Here is an 18,350-nt window from a genome sequence, read left to right as displayed (position 1 = left end):
GAGCTTTCACTGTATCTCTTTCGGTGTATGTCTCAAGAACGCGGCTCCTGTGCTTTCACCATTCAACGCTGGAGACCGTCCACGTCAACGGATGCAGCTTCCCCAACAATGCTCTTGCATGTGATCCCATGGCAGTCTTTAAATCGCTGCAACCATCCGTTGCCTGGGTTGAAGTTCTCGTGGCCGAGAGCAAACCCCAGACGTTTGGCCTGCACTAGCAGGATCGGCCCATTGAGCGGGACATTCTCGGCACGAGCGTCTACAAACCATTTGTAGAGCGCCGCTTCGACATCTCCGCAAGTGCCAGCGCGGACAGCACCTCTTCGTATCTGGGCGGTAGCGTACGTTCGTATCAAACGTCGCTGGGTGAAAATCGGTTCGCAACAACCGTACTCCATTACACTGCAGGCCAATGGGCCTTCGCCGGGACCAATGAAAAATTCGTATCACCCCGAAATTTGTATGAGCTGTGATCGTATCACCGAGGTTTCACTGTACCGAACGGTCCACGCATACGGAAAATGGCGAAAGCCATGGAATAAGGGGAGAAAACGGGACACAGGAGCGAACTCCGCTGACCTCGCCGAGCAGGAAGAGCCGGTGCCCGCAGGAGATCGGGAAAGCTCCCCCATGTGTGACTGCGACAGCGCGTCCGTTTGCGCTGGTCACGGCCTGGCCGCGGGCAATGTTGACGGCGCGTGTGGCGTTAAAGACGCGTCCCTGTGCAGTGCCGACGAATCCGCGTGTGGTGTCGATGTGTTCAAGTGCCGGGTTAACGGGTCCGCGTGCGGTGTTGACGTGCCCACGTGCAGCGGTGACCGCACTTCTGCGAGCAACGGCATGGCATTTGCAACCACAGATGTTCGCGCTTCGAGTATCCAACAGAGGACTTCGGCTCCAACTCTCACTGATGAAGAGATTGCGCGGCGGAAGAGACGCGAGCGGACACTTTGAAAGCGTTATCGGCAACCCCGGCAACAAAGAGGAAATTTCAGCTACTAAACGATGGCGAAAGTGACAATGATGTTGTTCCCGAGGCATCATTTTTGTTGTAAACAAGATGATGATGAATAAGCTGCTGTCGGAATTTTGCTGCCACCAGTGCGGGAGGGCCCCAGTTCGTTTTGAAACTGGACTTTGTGGAGATAGGTTTGCGAGACGCTTACCCTACGAGGCGACCAGCAAGGGACGCGACGTTCTCCACTGCCGCAGCGAACAAAGGCGCTACGGCCGGGTTCGTCGACTCCGGCACGGCGCAGAAAAGGCACTCGAAGCAGGATGTCAACAAACAACACGGGTTTATTAACCCAAGATGCAGCACAGTACGACAGTCACGGGCTTGCAGGCCGTAAAGGGAACTCCGCAAGACCGATCGAGTACGCTTGCCAGCGGCGCTACGACTATCACACAAAGGGCAGCAGCCGAGCACACGAACGAGAAGCCGCCTGCTAGAGCAGCGCGTCAACCTCTCGTGCCAGCCTGAGAGCATCTCCCCCGGGCAAGCCCGCGCCAGACAGAAGCGAGCTCAAGGGGGAAGGGGGTCGTCACTGGCGGCCAATGAGGACAGGCGTTGCGCAGTGACGTAAGCTAGCGTGGTGGCGTGAGCATGTGAGCATGTCGAGGCATGCCCGGACGCGTGCCCGCGCGCAAAAAAGCCGACGCATGGCTCGCACCAGACAAAGAGGCCTGGCGCTGCCGCCGTGGTCGCCAAACTGCCGATTAACGGCGGTCCCCGGCGCTCGAGCCGCGCGGGGCCAACACACGCGCTAGCTGGGGAACGAGGCGCCAAAGGGGAGGGCGCGCTCAATTCCCACAACTTAGTCTTGGGCTCGCAACAAAAATGGAAGTTATATGTGACCACTGTGGTACAATAAGTAAAGAGTGGTCGTCCCCAAGGTGTGCTGGCCCTCAGCAGATCAACCCCTTTGAAATCAATGTTCGTGCCGTGAGAGCTGTGCAGTCTGTGGGCAAAAATCAAACTGCACTGAATGATATTTTTTCCCACATGGACATTTCACATAGGGGTTTACACCACAAGTCATACAGGAGGCTGCACTGCAAGCGTAGTCACCCTGCCACTGCATCTGCAGCCACAACAATAGAGGCTGCAAGTGCCGAGAAAGTGCACCAGATATATCAGGACCTTGGATGTGCCCCTGGGAACATTGACGTCATTTATGATGGCACATGGATGACGAGGGGCCACGCAAGCCACGTCGGTGTTGGCTGTGTCATTGAGTTATACTCTGGCCTTGTCCTGGACCACTGTGTTCTCTACAACTACTGCCAGGGCTGTACTCTTGGACCAAAGCCTCAAGACAGTGGATACTTGGAGTGGTATGGAAAACACAAACCGCAGTGTCAAAAGAACACAGAGGCGAATGCAGGGCAAATGGAAACGATTGCAGCAAAGACCATGTTTCAGCGGTCACTTCAAAAACATCAGCTCCGCTATACAAGGCCAGGGGTGAGACGGCTGAAATCGATTTGGGAGCAGTTTTGGGAGCAGCAAAATTTCAATTTAGGAGCAGGAGAACCTTGTTTGGGAGCAGTTAGCGGCATTTATTATGTCGTTTTTGGAGCTTGAAAAAACAAATTTGTAGTAACTTGGAGGAACAAGCACATATTTTAATCGGCTTAAAATACACATAACATTCAAAGAGCCTTTGGAGAAAGCTTTTTTTAACAGATTATTGCCAGGTATGAACTACACTACCTTTTTACAAACCACGCAATTTATATAACCTTGGTAACAACATATGAAATAGATAAAAAAAGTTTTTCCAAGTAGGTTCACTTTACATTTGAAAATAAGAAAAGAAAAAACATCACACTTCTCAAATAATAAAAAAAGTCAGTTTCACCGCAAGGGCGAAACAATGAATGCGATAGCAACAAATTGTAGCGTTACACGAAGTAAGGCTGGCAGCTAACTGTTTTGTATCCGATCTCGCGTAACTATAAAACGATGGTGTAAGAAAATACGGCCGCTCCAGGGAGCCATGTTCTCCGCATAGTCACTTTGCTTTGAGAGCGCAGCACGTGCCCGCCCCGCTGTGATGGCTTTAGAGATAGCGCGCGCGCCAGTGATCGCGACCGCGCAAAGTTCAAAGTTGCTCCTCGCGCGACACTCCCCCCCCCCCCCCCCTCGCGTCTTCGTGTCTTTTAAGGCTTGTTAAAAACGGGCGGGGCGTTTCCTGTCTGCTTCGACGGCAAGCCTTCCGAGCGGGGTGATGTTATCGCATGCAGCCTCCGAGCGACGGCAATGGGACGGCTCGTTTGCTTCGGCCGCGTACGTCGCCTCTGCTCGCGTGCTTTTACCTGCTGTAGAACATACAATTCGCGGGGGGATCTTATCAATTTGGACTTCATACCGAAGGACATGACGGCGACGGCAAGAACGGCAAGAACGGCAAGAACCCCTCGAGACTGTCCATATAATTGCTATCGCAATAAAAACTGATTGCACAAGAATTGTATAGTCACATAGCAGTACGTCTTTGAACGGTCAATGAATGATTCCGACTAGCACGCGAACGCGCCAGTATGACCACCCCCATAGGCGTGCGCACGAAGGGAGGGGGGGGGGGGCAAAGTCGATACCGCCCATACTTTGACTTAATCGGAAGGAGGGGCGCTGCGATTAATATTTGCCCTCCCTGAAGGGCGAACCCTCGGGAAGCTTTCGAATAGCGTACGCAAAGCTTTGCGTTGGCTTTTCGCACAACTGCGCATGCGTCGTACGCTAACCGCTTGCGGGCTCCCGTTAAGTGACGGAAATAGCGGGCCGCAAACGCTAACGCTAACGCTAACTTAACGTACGCTATTCGAAAACTGCCTAAAATAAAGCGCCTTCAGCTATCTGCTCGGCTGCGCGGGTGGCGTAGCGCCAAGTGTACCGCACGCTTTTAATAGGTGATAACAAAAGCGCGCTGCGCCACCGTTCGCTGCCACCTCGTGAGGGACCGCCTTCAAAAATGCGTCGCGAGCGCCGAGAAACCTTACCCCTCGGACACTACGTCGTTACCGCTCAGACACTACACATATTTACAACCGCTCAGAGGAGATTACCACAGCACTATGGAAGCCTCTATTACAAAGACGCGTAGAAGGACACGCTTGGGCGCGTTAACGTGTTCTGTGAACGTATACCTGGCGCTGCTTCTAAAGTTACGTTTTCCCACGCTGAAAGTGACGCGGGCTTGAAAACTCTTGATTGTGGGGCCGTTTCGGCGCAGTTCGGCGCAATTTTTGCAATTTTTATGCTTTTGGAGCAGCTTGGCGCAGGAAAACGGAATCGTATCAAAAATACGCAATATGCGCGCGCAGCTGTCTCACCCCTGCAAGGCATCCTTTGTGATGGTGATAGCCGCACGTTTACCGCCCTCAGTGAGGATAAGGTGTATGGCTTCATACCCATTTACAAGCAAGAATGTGTAAATCACTTTAAGAAAAGAATGGGCACAGCTTTGCGCAACCTCGTGGAAAAAAACAAGAGCAAGGACCGAGAGCTCAGCATGAGTGGAAGAAGCTGCCTCACACAAGGCCTAATTAAAAAACTCACGGATTATTATGGATGGGCCATCAAAAGTAACTCAAATGATGTGCCTGCCATGGCAAAGGCTATCATGGCTACTTTTCACCACATCACATCGACTGATGATGAGCCTCACAATGAGCATTGTCCAACTGGAGTCAGCTCATGGTGCAAGTTTAATGCTGCGGCAGCCTCGGGGGAACCAGCACCTGCACACAAGCTGCAGCTTCCTGCACATGTTCGGGCAGCACTCCTGCCTATATACAAGCGCCTTTCTGCAAGGGAACTTCTGGAAAGATGCCAGCAAGGCAGAACTCAGAATGCCATCGAGTCACTCAACAATGTGATTTGGTCGCTCCAGTCCAAAACACAGTTTAGCTCTCTTCTAAATGTTGACAGTGGTGTGGCAGATGCAGTTTGCAGTTTTAATGCTGGCTGTGGTAAAGCACTTCAAGAAATTACCCCACAACTTGGCTACACTCCAGGATCATGCTCCCTGCGGCGGGCTGCTGAAAAGGATGCACGGCGCATCAAGCAGTCAACTAAAGTGCACGAAACTGCTCCAAATGTGTCCTCAAAGGCAAAGGACTACACCCCTGGCGGGTTTTAGGTGCTCATAGCTAATATTAAACTGCTTTCGTGTAACAAAACTTTGAGCTCCGTTTTCTCAGCTTCCATTTATTGTGAAGTTGCTGTCGATCATACCAGTGCTACTTCATAACTCGTAAAAAATAAGTCGTAAAAAATTTTATAATTTTGTTTTTGCAAAAGTTGTCGATAAGAAAACATGTATAAGACATTTCAGAAATTTTTACTGGGCTCATTTTGACATAAAAAAAATAAACGAATAGCATTACGGCGTAAAGTGGGCCTTGCTGAATATGTGTAAACAAATATGTTACCAAAATTATGTTTAATTAACCAATTATTAGGGTATGATTGTAAAGGTCTATCAAATGTTGCAACTCGGAAACTATATTAGATATCTTAAAATTGATTTCATTTATGATATCAGCATAGCAAATCACATCAGTGTACCAAATTTCATCAATACAGTAGAATCTCGATGATACGATCACGGCTAATACGAATTTCGGGATGATACGAATTTTTCTGTGGTCCCGGCCAAGGCCCATTAATTTACAACGTGCTTGAGTACGGTTGTTACGAACTGATTTTTGACCCGCGTCTTTTGATACGAATAAACGCCGCCCCACCCAACAGCAACGTTGGCCCCACCGACGGCCGCGGAAGATAGCAGCGTGCACTTACGGCGCTGGAATGCGTGCGGCGCCGCCAGTTTGGCACGTTGCCAGCGCCGCCGGCGAGCAGCGCGCGACAGCCTCCAAGATCTGCGTGTATCGGAGGCCGGAGTGTGCCTTTTGCTTTCTCTTGAAGATTACAGATGGCGCTGGCCACGTTTTTTTTTTTTTTTTCTTGGTGCGGAGGCAGGCCGGCAGGCGGAGACGCCGGAGAGGGAGAGGCACGGCCCGCGGGAGCTTCTTTCTTCTATGCGTGTTGCATGCCGTCGGACAGAGTGGTTGTGGTTGCTGTGCTCGAGCCCGCGTTCTTGCTTTGTTGTGATAGTGCCTTTTTTGCCGAGTGGCAGCAAGCTATGTCTCGCAAGCGGAAAGCCCTCTCCTTTAAGGAGAAACTGGACATTCTTCGAAAGGTCGATGAGGATCCCAAAAGAAAACGCACGGAGTTGGCTAAGGAGCTAGGCCTCGCAACGTCGACATTAAGCACAATTGTTGGACAGCGGGACTCAATAATGAAGAATGTGCTTTCATTTAACGTCAACGCGAGGCAAGCGAAGACAGCCCAACACGTGAAGCTTGAAGAAGCTCTTCTGACCTGGTTTAAGGAGGTTACTGCAGCTGGTGTGAACATCGATGGCAAAGTGTTGCGTGAGAAAGCCGACGAGATCGCACTTGCTCTGCGCATCGACGGATTTCAGGCCTCAGGTGGGTGGCTGCACCGTTTCAAGACGAGACACGGTCTCGTTACAAAAGCGTCTGTGGGGAAGCGAAGAAGGCTGACGAGACCGTTGTTAGCGACTGGCTCGCGAAGCTGCAGTCACTCATCTCTGGGTATGAGCCTCGTGATGTTTTTAACGCAGACGAGGCTGGCCTGTTTTTTAACCTTCAGCCTGAGAAGAGCCTTTGCTTAAAAGGCGAAGCGTGCCAAGGAGGCAAGAAAAGCAAAGAGCGAATAACGGTGCTTTTGTGCTGTAACGCCGACGGGTCGGAGAAACTTAAGCTGACGGTAATTGGCAAATCCCAAAAGCCTCGGTGTTTCAAGCGCGAGAGCCATTTGCCGTGCGTCTATCGCGCAAACAAAAAGGCGTGGATGACGGCGGCCCTGTTCGAAGAATTTCTGTCGCTCCTTGACAGAAGGATGGCCTGCAAGAATCGGAAGATTGTTTTGATTCTTGACCAGTGCGCCGCCCACCCGAGGCAAGTAACGCTCCAAAACGTCAAACTGATCTTTTTGCCCGCAAACACGACGACGCACCTGCAACCGCTTGACGCTGGAATAATAAAAAACCTCAAGCATCATTTCAAGGGCCTTCTTGTGCGCCGCCTACTTGCCAATATTGACAGAAAACACGAAGGAGACCTGCGAATAAGCCTCCTGGACGCCATCCATTTTATCGCTATGGCTTGGGATCGAGTAACGCCGACTACCATAGCAAACTGCTTTGCGAAATGCGGCTTCTTCAGGAGTTCCGAAGAGGTGCCCTCAGAGCAGGAAAAGCCAATTGAGGGTTGGGAACTGCTTGATGCTGGGTGTACAGCTGAAGACTTCTGCACGGCGGATGACAACCTCGCCACTTGTGGTGCGCGCACGGTGGAAGATATTGTTGAGGAGGCCACATGCGAGGTTGCCGATTCCAGCGATGATGGCGACAACATAGACGAGGGCGATGGTGAAGGACCACCACCGGCGGCTGAAACGCTGCACGCGCTCGACGTCCTGAGGCGTGCTATGGCCGCTGATGAAATCAGCGACGACACGTGCACGCGTTTTTACGGATTTCAAAGAAGTCTGCTGAGTGACTTCGCGAAAAAAAAGAAGCAGAAAGACATTAGAGATTTTTTCTGCAAGAAATAAATGTTTTTTTTATGTGTTCCTAAAAATGAGTTTGCCTCTGACTGTTAATATAGCTAGTTTTACATGTGTTTCGGTGATACGAATTTCGGCTAATACGAATATTTTTCGTGACCCCGCGGGATTCGTATCATCGAGATTCTACTGTATATCCATATAAATAACGAAGATAATTTTCATTGCCACGTCCCCCCTTAATTTGATATATACCAAAATTGATATGGCTTGACATGAGTGTATGACGAACATAAGTGACAGGTCCTAACGTGCAAATCATGACATGTATGACATGCACAGAATGACTAACATGTCACGCTCATGGTGCACTCGCAGCAGTTTTGCCAGCCTGATATACAACAAAATTGGTATTGCTTGACGAGACTGTATGACAAACATAAATGGCAGGTGGAAGCATGAAAATAATGACATGCATTTCATGTACAGCATGATTTACATGACACACTCATGGTGCACTCATGGTCGGTTTGCTAGCTCGGCATGGGCCCAAAGTTTGCTGTTCCTCCCAGAAGTTCTGGTCAGCACTACGTGTGGTTGTATGTGTGCCTTTTCTGTCCTGATCTCTGCGCTGTTTCCCCTATGATATGATCAACCAACTAGCCGACAAGTTCACCCTTCAATATACGGTGAAGATAACTGCGCCATGTCCTTTTTGTGTACTCGAGGCATGTGACCAAAAACGGCAAACAAAAGGAGATCTTCAACTGTATGTCAAGCAGGAAAATTTTCCACGGGCTGAAAACGTGAAAATATCCGGATCTCAAAGACGAGCTTTCCGACTCCTTGTGGACAGAGCTTGTCTAGGTAACGGCCCCGGATAGGCAGGCGATCTGAGGCCTATCTCAGTGATGCTACCGAGGACTTCTGATTTGGAGCAATTTTTGGAGCAGCAAAATTTCCGTTTTGGAGCACTTTGGAGCAGCAAAATTTTCATCTTGGAGCACTTTGGAGCAGATAATTTTGCATCTGGGAGCACTTTGGAGCAGCGCATTTTACATCCTGGAGTGCAATGCAGAAGCATATTGCATTAACATTCAAGCACCTGAGTATTACTATGGGGCTCTTATGAAGGCTAGAAATATTTCGAGTCATTGCAAATCTCATGGAAAAAATCAACTCAGGGGCATAGGCGTGGGCACAGGGGGGGGCAGGGGGGGCACCCCCCCCTCAATCACCTAAGAAGGGGGGCGCAAAATGTGCCCCGTACATCAGTGGCGTAGCCAGGAATTTTGTTCGGGGGGGCTCACGTTGCAGCGCGACCTCCTCATTGAATTTTTAGAACGACTAAGTATATGAATAACATTTATTTATTTATTTATTTATTTATTTATTTATTTATTATATCCTCAAAGGTCCCATATGGGACTTTACATGAGGGGTGGGCGTCATAAAATGGCGGTATCGATGAAGGTGTATGTTAGGATGAGTCTGCTTCCTGGATGGCATTATTGAAGCGCGCAAAATCGCGGATGACTGCTGCTTCGTTCGGAAGGTCATTCCAGTCTCGGGTGGTGCGCAAAAAGAAGGGCTGCTGAAATGAGGTGGTGTGGGCACATGGCGGAATCACAGCATTTGGATGACTTGGGCGATGACCTCGACGGACCGGATGGATGAGGTGGTTGTCACGCGGGGTTGAATAAAAGAATCTGTGAAAAAGGCAGAGACGTGCAATACGACGACGAAGAGCGAGGGTAGAAAGATTTAACTGGGATTTGAGGGCGGAGACGCTCGAGTAGCGGGAATAATCTGAAACAATGAATCTGGTTGCTCGGTTCTGTACTGACTCAAGTATTTCGATATGATTAGTTTGGTGGGGGTCAAAGACAGCAGCTGCATACTCAAGTTTTGGTCTGACAATGGTGCTATAAGCGAGTAGTTTAACGGAAGGTGGTGTCATGGAAATGTTACGGCGTGTGTACCCGAGAGCGCGGTTATCGGAGTGAATTATGTGATTGATAGGGTCGCCCCAAGATAGGTTACTCGAAAGATGGACACGCAGGTATTTAATCGAGTCAGTAGCAGCTATATGACAGTTGTTGATTGTGTAAGTAGCCGGCGTGTGGTTTCGGCGACGATGGAAAGAAATTAGTAATGTTTTTTTTTCGCATTAAGGGACATCAACCAGGTGGTACACCACTGCTGAATGCGTGAGAGGTCATGCTGTAGAGAGGAGACATCGGTGGGGTTATTTATAGGGCGGTAGAGGACACAATCATCAGCAAAAAGACGGATGTTAGATTCAACGGAAAGCGGAATATCGTTAATGTATATTAGGAATAAAAGAGGCCCTAGGACGATACCCTGGGGCACGCTGGACAAGACATGCGAGAGGTCGGAGGAGTGATCATTAACATGCACGAATTGTTTACGGTTTGTTAGAAATGCTTTAATCCAGTTAAAAACATGCCGATGAAGGTTTAGACGCGAGGTTTTTTGAAGGAGACGGGAGTGGGGTACCTTATCGAAGGCTTTTTCAAAATCTAAGAACAGTGTGTCAATTGGGATGTTACGGTCCATATGAAGGTGAATGTCGTGCAGGAATAATGTTAGTTGGGTCTCGCATGAGTGATCTTTAGGAAAGCCATGTTGGTTTGGGTGAAAGAAGTTTACGGATGATAAAAATGTAGCAACATGAGAAAAGATGACGTGTTCTATGATCTTTGAACAAACACTAGTGAGCGAGATTGGTCGGTAGTAACCTGCAAATGAGCGGTCACCTTTCTTGAAGAACGGAAAGACCTTCCCAACTCTCCCGTCTAATGGGACTTCACCTGTGTCGGGTGACTGCTGAAAAATGATTGACAATATGGAACTACATACATGTTTAGTATTTTTCAGAATTTTGGCGTTTATGCCATCTATACCGCATGACGAAGAGTTCTTTAATTGGTTAATAACTTTTACAATTCCCTCTGAATTGAATGTAATCTTTGGCATTGGCGGAAAAGCAAAATGCGGAAAATCAGGAAGTTCGTTGTTAGGTTCGTTAGTAAAGACTGAACAAAATGCAGAGTTGACGGATGGAACGTCGCAGTCGGCAATGGGGGATCCAGAAGTGTCACAAAGAGAGACTGTGGTTTTGTCGTCCGGTTTCATAATTTTCCAAAAGCGGCGTGGGTATGTATATGTATTACCATGTACATACATTGTCACTGGTATTACCATTAATATGTATTACCAGTGACAATTTGTATTAGATGCTGCAAATCACTTCTTGAATGCTGCCCTCTGTTAAGAACGAGTAAGAAATGTGTTTTTTCGTAAAAATATTATGTTGGCATGCCCGCAAAATCTTTCCAGGAATAACTGTCTTCAATCTTTTCAATATTTGTGTTTGTGTGTGTGTGTAACAGGTACGGCAAATATCACGTAAACTTCGGAACTGCATCAGCTTTGAACTGAAGAGGTGCCTGATAACAAAAAAATGAAGTCCACGAAATAACCAGGATTTTAATGCAGATTGTTTACGCAAAATGTTAATCTTTTTGCACAAATGATGCGGCCAGGGAAAAGCAAGAATGGGAAAGTACACCTCGAATACGGGCAAAATATAAGTCACCGGAAACAGTGCGCAGTATGCTTACGCAAAACTTCACAAATGTACATTTAAATATGCAATCAATAAACGGAACTAAGCAATGATCACTATACATAATGGCCAACTGATATGTCCTTGGGCCAAGCTGCTGTCTCGGACGCACCATGTAAACAGAACTATAAAGGAAGAGCGCAGAAATAACGAAAGGAACTACTTCAAAACTGTTTTAAAAGTGCGAACCACTATTGTGCACTCAATTTAAGGGGGGAGGAGGCACTTTGACATAAAGCATCTTTTTATTTAAGTTAGGATGATGAAAACTTCAGTGATCATGTATTTACATATGTAAATATCAAATATGAACTCAGTTTTTATGTAGCCCTTACGACTATTTTTTTAATTAATCATTATTTAAAATTTCGTTTGATCACCTTTTTAATAAATTGGCTACTCGGATCCTGCTGAATTAAATGTCATTGCATTCTACAGTTATCAAAGAGTGCAAAAAGCATATTTTATGGTTCTAGCTTTCCTACAACATAAGTTATGAAGCTTCAAAGTTCGCCATTCGACTACCGAGAAAATACATTTTTGTTATTTTCTCTCTGGTAAAAATTTACGCTTTTCTATAGTAACATATGACACTTTGTTGCACTCACTAAACATCCAGCTTTTCAGTAATACAAAAATGATCAAAACAGAGTGTACCAAAGCTGAGAAACGCTCGGCAGAAGAATGAAAAGTGGCCAAAAAATTGAAACTGAGAAAAAAGCAAAAAACAAAACTCGGTATCTTCAAAGAGCGCTACACAAGTAAAAATGCTTTACTTTGCAAATAAATGCCTTATAAGACACCAGGAGAGTAGTTTATCACATTTTCCAATCGAAACGGCCCCATTGCATGTCCTTTCAAGCAGTTTGTTGATTGCGGAGAAGTCGACGATCCCGTAGTTAGCCGCCGTCGGGTCAGAGCCCTCGCACGCTGTTGCGAGCGTCCGCAGCTTGCGCTCGCTAGCGGAAGTTGCCGATAAGCTGGAGATCTTATCTTCAGTCTGTATCTGCTGTTGTGCACGATCGGCACTAGTCAAGAACGTCGTGTCGATCCTTCTACCACGCTGCCTATCACTGACGTCGTCGAGGCGGCCGCCGGCACAGGTGAAGTCGGCATTTCGACCGATGAATCGCGTTCCGCCGCCACGCCGTCTTTCGCTGGATGCGCTTCTGATGCACCCGAGCCGTGATCTCGCTTTTTTTTTTTTCATTTATGAGCGCTGCGCAACTTTCGATTCGGCTTCGCCACGATCAAAGTTCCAAAACGCGGCCGAGAGCGTAGGCCTAATTCACTCCCGGCGGCTGCGGCGCACTTCGTCTAGCTCGCATGGCGCCGTGCCAGTAAGCCGCCGCAACGTGCAGTCTTTGTTGAGGATGATCAAAAACGTCTGCTCCAATTTCTTGCCAGCTTGCGCGGGTTAGACCTTTACGGACGTAAATCGATGAGAACAACACAGTATACTACGGCGACATCAACTTGCCGCTTTGCGTGCGCTGCAGCAGACAGCGCGGGAGGCCCGACGAATCGGAAGGCGTTATTTGGTCACGTGGGCTCACTGTGCCAATAGGCTCACGCGGAGGGACCTTTTTTTGGCGCGGATTTTCTACGTGAATTTTGAGTGGACGGAAACAAGGGCGGCGGAATATTCAAGAAAGAGCGCGGCTCTTTCGAATGCGACCAAGATGGCTGCCGTAGGGAACGTAGAACGGCAACAGCGCGGCGCTGAATAAGCCCGTTTTTTACGCGTTCATCGCTAAAAATTTAGCTCGCTGATGGCACATAAAATGCTGTCACGGCTAAAATACTGATCTAAGACGCATGAAAATTGGCGAGGTTATGCATCAGTAGCGGCAGAATCCAAATAAAACATTTTCAAAAATTCGATTTTTTTTCTGATTTTCGGTCTCAAAGACCCGTGTCCCCCCTTAAAGGAAGGTTGCCGCTTCTAGTTCAAAAAGCAATGAAGAACAAAAACGACAAATGAAAGTAACAAACAATGCTGTTAGTACGGCTTCCCAATAGTTGAATTTGTTTGGTAACGCCGCGTATGCCGACCTCTCAGTGAACAAGGTGAAGCTGTCGATTGGCTGGTAATGTCCACCTGATGCCCGTATTCTTATGTTTATATTAGGTCACAGTGTTAACTGCTAAAAGGTACAAAATCCTCACGGCTTTAAAAGGTGGTGAACAATAATATTGCGTCAGAATTACGGGCTCATTGACCTGAACTCTGGAACAGTAGTGTCCTTTCCTTTCGTTTGCGCTGATTTTTGTCCTGCTTGGTATCAAAGGACAACGTTGACCCGGCGAGGAAGCTTAGCGAAGCGGTCAATGACTTCCGACACGCTGATGTCGACATTTCTGTGGGCGTACAGAAGTGCCTGGCCAACCATGCGTTCCTCAGACATCGTGGAGCGTAAGTAGTTCTTAAGTAACCTCATGCTTGAAAACGTTCCCTCTGCACTGGCAGTGGTCACTGGAAGGGTGACTAGAATCCGGAGTAGCTTGTACACATTCGCACAGAACCTGCTGTCGCAATGAGAGAGGGCATCGGTTCCGGTACCGGGGCTCTGGTTTGCTGCTTTGTTCGCCCACTTTGTCCACCATAGTCGCAGTTCTCCAAAACCAGCCCTCGTTTCGACGTCATGCGCAAAAACGGTCAGGAGATTTTCTGCTCCTTTCTCCCGATCATCTTGCATTGGTGGTATTGCGGATGATACAATTAATGAAAAGTCCTTTAGAAGTGTGCTGTGCTGTTCGAACCGTTGGTTTAACTGGGCTAGTACGTGGTTCATGAACGGAATGAACAGGGTTCTGCGAAAATATTCTTCCGCACTTTCGAATGCATTGCTCCCAAGGTTTTGCTTCCGGACACCGGCTCGACGGCTGGTGATCTCCACATTCAGTTTTTCTGCCAATGCCTGCATTTGTGCAAATATTTTTGAGAAAGAAACATTCGTGTTCTTGCGGTCACTTTCAATTGTCTGCTGTATCACTTCTATGTCGTCAATGGCAGCGCTCATGTCGATACTCTTCGTCTGCAGCTTCTTTGACAGTGGCAAAGTCAGTGCTAACACGTGTTCCGTCACATGCAGGCTTACAAGGAACGTTGGTGAAAAGAGTGCCAGCATTAGACTGTTTGCCTGCACTGGACTTTCGCCATTTCCGTTAAACTTAGTCTCCTCTAGTGCTGCGATCAACGGCTGAAAGAGGCTCACAAATGAAAGCACTGCATCGTGCTTCTCGGCCCAGCGCGTTTCGCATAGTCCCAAAAGGCGCTGCCTTGTAGACTCAGGACAGCTCAAACTTATCATTTTTCGCAAAACGTGTGAGCGGCTAGAAGATTTACGGAAAAAGGCTGACGTCGCCTTCAGAGTCCCAAAACAGTTTCGAATGTCTGTGATGGAGCATGCTGCACACACAACTAGATAAAGGGAGTGACACGCGCAGTGAATACATAGAGTGCGGCTGGACATTTCTCACGGACAGCAGCTTGAACACCATTCGTTTTGTCGGCCATCGAACTTGCACCACCGTAGCCTTGACCACGGAGATGCTGCATGTTAATTCCCATTTCTATAAGGAGCCTTATGATGGTGTCGGCCAGGGCCCGGCCATTTGGTCGTGAATTGGCACAAAGCCTAAGAACACTTCTTCAAATCCGTTCACATCCTTATTAAGGTACCTTGCACAAACAGTAAGCTGCTCGATACCCGCAACATCCGTCGTTTCATCAGCAAGTACGGAGAAGCAGCCTGCAGCGTTTACTTTTGCGACTAGGCTTTCCTTGATGATTGCAGCAGAGATTTCTATAATGTGGTTTTGTACATATAAACTAAAATATGAGGCCTTATTTGGGCAACTTTCCAAATGCTTTTTTTTTTATCTGTGTCGCCACAATCCGCGCGCATGCGAAGCAGCTCTTTGAAGTTGCCTGTATTTGTAGAGGAGGCTGTGCTTGAATCCATGGGACCACTGTCTCTATGTCCACGGAGAGCCACACCTTGCCACCCGCAAAAGAGAACTGTCTCAACAATAGGCTGTAACTTCCTTCGGATCTCTCTTATTTGAATTTGCCTGCCATGGTCCAGCTGATCAACAACACTGGGCACACATCCTGAGAAGGTTTGAAGAAAACTATCGGCTACCAGATGAGCGTCAGTGTGATATTTAGTGACTTCATGTGCACCGAAGACTTCGTGGGCGTGCTTCCACTTTTGAAATGGATTGGATACGAGGGCCTTAGTGCGCGCATGTTGGCCCTTGCCAATCTCACTTCTGCTAAAAAGGACACACACTCGGCAAAACGCACCCTCTTGAAGCGCTGAGAAGCTAAGCCATCGGTACCCAGGGTGTCTACCGAGTTGACATTTCTAAATTCCCTGAGTTTTCCAGGTTTTCCCTGAGTGTTTTTGCTGAAATTCCCTGAGTGAAACAGAACTTTGTTTTATGTCAAGATGGGTAGAGACCATATCGCTCGGTGATGTCACTCTCTAATACGCATTTTAGAAAATGAAAACGGCTTAATCCCATTTGAATAGTACATAGAACAGATAAACCTCAATATAGCGAAGTTGGTAAAAGCGGCAACTCACTTCGTTATATCGAAACTTCGTTAAACTGAAACTCGACCTTTCGTGCAAGGCATAGTTACTGAAGGATTAATCTTAAACTGAAAAGGCCACAAGAATGCCCGACTAATATGGCAACATGAAAAAACTTTTTTTTTATTTTTTGCGTAAAAAAAAATCAATTTTGTTGAGCCTGAGATGCAGCAATCACAGTTAGATGCCTTGCCAGAGTGTCACATGTAAAGACGAAACAAATGCGGGTTTAATGCACTGTGGAATTGCGCTTGTTCTGCCGCTGCGGGTTGTTGTCAAATCCTCGCGCGTTGCCCAGAGCAATGCAACGCCTTTCATGTTGCCCAACCGAACTATTTGCTCTCCACGAACGCACAACATCGAAAACCATCCCACGTTAGAACAAAAGAGTCAGTTTCACCGCGAGAGCAAAATAGTAAATCCGATAGCAACAAAGAGGAATTTTATATGAATATAGGCTAGCAGCTCACTCCTTCAGGGAACGCAGCCGCTGCACTAAGAGAAGTGCCCTATATATGATCTATGGCTCAGGGGCGGATTCAGGTACATAATGGGGGGGGGGGGGGGTACAAAGGCTGAAGCCAACGCTCAGCAGTGCATTTTGGTGGGTCACGCATATTTACAACAGCCTAGAGGGGGCTATGGCGGTGCCTAAAAAGCCTTCGTTGGAAATGTGCATAGGGAAGCAGGAAAAGGTAGAGCAATGAGAGGTAGAGAGCAGGGACAAGATTCTCTTTACCCCTTTTGGACAGTGGCAGGCAAAGCAACCTGACAACGGGAGCAAGCTCAACAAGCAAGCCTGACAAAGGAGGTGGACGACAGGCACTGAAGGGAGGGGGCGGGGGCAATCGCCGCTACCCCCCCCCCCCCCCGGGCTCTGCCACTGCTATGGCTTCAACGGAAGTTTTGCAATTAGAGCACAACACCTACAAAGGTATGAGCCGTCTGCTGATCCCCACTAAAGATACCGCGGCGCACGCGACCACGACCGCTGGTACAAAGTACGCACTTCCTGTCGGACTCACGCAGCCAGCCCCCCCCCCCCCCCTTCCCATCGCGCCGGCTCCCATCTCCATGTGCCCATCGCGCGGAGAAGATGGTCGGCTCGTTTCATCTCTGCTTAAGCCCCGTTCGTCGGCAGCGCTCGCGCACTTTCACTTGCACATGGAGCATGCGACGCGCGGGGTGATGTAATCGCGATTTGGACTTGATAGGGAAGATCATGACGAAGGCAAAAAATTCGCGTCGGAGTGTCTATATAATTGCTATCGCAAAAAAAAAAAGCAATATAGCTGCGGGCTAAGGTCGCATGAAAGCACGGCAACAGCCTGAATTACGGCACATCCGATTATGGTGGAAACGTTACTGTTTTCCGACATCGCGCGCCGAATCGAGCAAGTGGGACCCGTGTCGGTGTCGCGAATTTCGGTCGCCGCTATGCCATGGCTCTGAAAAGTTTTGTAATTCGGCTTTGTAGCAAACACCCACGTGGTGTGGCTGGTAATTGCCAGCTGCAGCCCCAAAAAATTTCAGTCGACTGCCTAAAACTTGTTTCAGCAGTGCCCTCATCGGGAAAAAAAGAAAGAAAAAAGCTTTCACTTGCTGTGAATGGGCCCGTTAGTTACGCTAGCTCTCGCCTGGAAATTTATTATATTCTTCACGGAGTCCTAAATAGCATCTTTGAAGCTTGGGATCAGAGCGAGTGAGCTCTCCGATAACAGCCAACAAGCGTCTTTTTTCTCACCGATCGGGATGGCTTGCCAGATACGAGCCTTGTCGAAGACATCCGCTTCCTGCGCGATCGCGATCGCTTGCAAGATAACTCAAGCTCGTTACATCTACTGCTACCGCTTCTACAACTAATCATGCTTGTTACTTGACACGCGGCGATAACAAAAACACCATATCGGGCGCTAACGCACAGCACGCGCGAGAAAGATTACAGAACTACACCGCGTACTCCCAGAACATCCTGACAACATTGCGCGATACGATGTGTCGTGGTTCGCGGTTCCCGCATGCCACGCATTAGCCGGATTCTCTCCCACTTCACCGCTCCGAAGGCGATGACAGCATCGAGGTGCGCCACTTCCCCGCAGCCGCAGCGGCCGTTTGATTTGAAAAATGCGTTCACAAAATATCGAGCAAGCGCTACCGCGACTTTCGTCGCCTTTCAATAAAGATACTGCGGATTTTCCCTGATGGGAGCACAATTTCCCTGAGTTTTCCCTGAGAATTTCCAGACTACCCAAAATCCCTGAGAATTCCCGGTTTTCCCGGTTTTCCCGGTCGGTAGACACCCTGGTACCTGTCCAGCCAAGCCACGTAAACATTCGTTTCTGCTTAAAATCGTTCATAGACTTAAACATATAGCATGGCGGAGGAATCCAAGGAGAAGCTAGCAGTTGATGTTTTATGTCATCATCCACTTTTGAGCCATCTGTGTAGAGCCCGATATCAAACTTGCTTCTGCTAACATTTTGAGGGTCAT

General features: G+C 48.2%; 1 protein-coding gene across 3 annotated transcripts in view; it reads right to left on the bottom strand.

Moving 5' to 3' along the window:
* LOC119379424 (transcription elongation regulator 1) overlaps positions 1 to 18,350 on the bottom strand; it is a 417,021-nt gene that overhangs the window by 262,263 nt on the left and 136,408 nt on the right. The window lies entirely within an intron of this gene.

Source organism: Rhipicephalus sanguineus, chromosome 1, assembly GCF_013339695.2.
Source record: "Rhipicephalus sanguineus isolate Rsan-2018 chromosome 1, BIME_Rsan_1.4, whole genome shotgun sequence".
NCBI lineage: Eukaryota > Metazoa > Arthropoda > Arachnida > Ixodida > Ixodidae > Rhipicephalus > Rhipicephalus sanguineus.
The sequence above is the reverse complement of the archived record's forward strand: the minus strand, read 5'-3'. Positions and strand labels throughout refer to the sequence as shown.